Source organism: Apium graveolens, chromosome 3 (genome assembly GCF_009905375.1).
Source record: "Apium graveolens cultivar Ventura chromosome 3, ASM990537v1, whole genome shotgun sequence".
Classification (NCBI taxonomy): domain Eukaryota; kingdom Viridiplantae; phylum Streptophyta; class Magnoliopsida; order Apiales; family Apiaceae; genus Apium; species Apium graveolens.
Genome location: NC_133649.1, coordinates 153,615,398 through 153,618,159, shown reverse-complemented (window position 1 = coordinate 153,618,159; position 2,762 = coordinate 153,615,398). Strand labels below are relative to the sequence as shown.

General features: G+C 39.8%; 1 non-coding gene across 1 annotated transcript; it reads right to left on the bottom strand.

Moving 5' to 3' along the window:
* Positions 1-1,829: 1,829 nt before the first annotated feature.
* Positions 1,830-1,936, bottom strand: LOC141716309 (small nucleolar RNA R71). The gene has a single exon (XR_012573022.1). It is a non-coding gene; the product is annotated as a small nucleolar RNA R71 (small nucleolar RNA).
* Positions 1,937-2,762: the final 826 nt, after the last annotated feature.

The following is a 2,762-nucleotide window of genomic DNA, read 5'->3' as shown; positions in this document are numbered from 1 at the left end:
CGCCGGGCTTCCAGAAATATAGTACGCCCCCGCTATGATAGCGCGCGGCCGCGCCGAGGCCGAATTTTAGAATCCTGTTTCTATTAAAATTCTAAAAGGGAAGGCTTCCAGATTGTTGAGGGCTGCTATATATATTCATATTAGGTCGTTTTTAATAAGATATCAAGTTAGAGACAGGCCAGAGCGCAAGGAGAAGACGGCAAGAGACCTTTAGCACAATTCAACAAAGGCGAAGACGATCTAGTTTATTCTTGTGAATCTTTGTTTTGAGTTGTAATTTGGATGCTTGTTTCTTGTTTTGATGAACCTATACTCTTGTTTGTACTTGGTTTTATTTATTCATATAAAGACTATGTTTGTTATATCATGTTTTCATCGGAACCCACGTTGATGATGAGTCTGATTATGGGCTAATCGTTATCGTGGGGTTCTAGCGGATTTATTTATGGATTTCTTTAGTTATTTTGTTTGATGCCTTAGTATGTGGTGATTGTATGATATCCTAGTATTGGTTGTGCGTATTCGTCTTATGAGCGTCACGAGCTTATAAGATATTGTGTTAATTCTTAATGAAGCAAAAGTGAATTTAAGGATTTAGAACTTGCCATGCTAGCATAGGTTCATGTATTTGTTATGCATGATTCATAGTTAATTTTAACCATCTTACTTGCCCTATGTAATCAAGATAGATAACTTGTGCTTAAACCGTTATGTAGTCAAATTCTATAGATATATAGGGTCTCAATATAATTGGTGCATATTCAGCTTCTATCTCTTTTGTGGATGTCTGGTAGAATGGTACTCGTGCAACAAAAGTTGGCGTTTATCAGTTTCGTGTTATCTGATTAGTGTCATCACCATTGCATGCTAAGGTTAAGAATAATAAAGCTATTGAATAAAGTTAGAATCTCATGTTTGTCATATATATCAACTCAGTTAATCTTATTCTCGTAGTTATAATTGTTAGCGTATTTCTTAGTTATAAACAATATCAACTTGTTATAGTCTTAGCATTGGATAATAACCATACATTGTTGCTTAGGTACATAAATTAGATAGTTAACCAATACAGTCTCTGTGGGAACGAACTAGAAAAGATTCTATACTACTTGCGAACTCGTATACTTGCATGTATTATTCGCACGTGTTTAGCGACTAACAAGTTTTTGGCGCCGCTGTCGGGGACTGCAGTGTTAATTTATAGTTTATGTGCTTTCCATCAGTAGTCATTAAAGTTCATTGACTCGAACATTGTTACTTATTTGTTCCTTGTCTGGTTTCAGGTACTCTAGCGAGTGTGTATGTATACGCGTTCGCGTACTCGTAATAGAACACTGGATAAAGCCGAGGAAGAACTTATGGTAGTTCGTAGGGAAGTTTCTGAGGAAGAAAATAAGTTAGAGGAAGAATAGAAAGTTGAAGAGCCAATTGTAGTAGCTATGGGTGATCAAGCAGAAAATCTGAAGGCTTTGATGGACTATTCTAAGCCTAAGATTAATGACATTCAGTCTAGCATCATCAGACCAGCCATCAGGGCTAACACTTTTGAGATTAAGTCAAGCACGATCCAGATGATACGGAACTCAGTTCAGTTTGGGGGTTCTCCTACTGAAGACCCCAACATGCACATCAGGGATTTCATCGAGATCTAAGACACTTTCAAATTCAACGATGTGACTGAGGATGCTATCAAGCAACGACTCTTCCCATTCTCTCTGAGGGACAAAGATAAGTGCTGGTTATACTCTCTACTAGCAGGGTCTATCACAACTTGGGAAGATCTTGCTTAAAAGTTTCTCACTAAATTCTTCCCCATGGCAAAGACTGCGGCAATTAGGAATGCTCTTACTCAGTTTGCTCAGCAAACTGGAGAATCTCTGTGTGAGGCGTGGGATCAATATAAGGAGATGCTAAGGAAGTGCCCACATCATGGCATGCCTGATTGGATGATTATTAACTGCTTTTACAATGGATTGGGTCCTACTTCTAGGCCCATGCTCGATGCAGCATCAGGAGAAGCCTTGTGGGCTAAGAGCTACGATGAAGACTATGAACTTATTGAACTTATGGATGCTAATGAGTACCAGAATCCTTCCCAGAGACTGACTCAGGGAAAAGTAGCAGGAATTTTGAAGTTGGACACAACAACTGCTATCGCTGCCCAACTTAAGGCTTTGACAATGAAGGTGGACACTTTGGCTAATTATGGAGTTAATCAAATCACTAGTGTTTGTGAGCTTTGTGCTGGTGCCCATGAGACTGATCAGTGCACAATTTCTAGTGAATCAGTCAGTTCGTGAGCAACTTCCAGCAATCGCAGCAACCTATGTCGGCCACCTATCATTCTAACAACCGCAATCATCCTAATTTCAGTTGGAGCAACGCTCAGAATGCGGTTCAACAGCCTTATTAGCAGTATCCGGCTAAGCAGTACAACCCCCTGGTTTTCAGCAACTGCAGTATGCATCAAGACAACAATTCCAGCTGCAACAAGCTAATAAAAAATCTGAATTAGAGGAGTTGAAGCTTATGTGCAAGAGTCAAGCTGTTTCTATCAAGACCTTGGGAAATCAAATTGGGAAAATTGCCAATGCCTTGCTAAATCCTCAACATGGTATATTTCCTAGTGACACGAAAGTTCCAGGAAAGAAGGAAGCTAAGGAGCAGGTAAAGGCAATCACTTTGAGGTCTGGGAAGGTTGCGAATCCCGAACAAACTCTAGAGTTGACTGAAGAAGTTGGGGCTGAGAAAGAAGCAAAGCA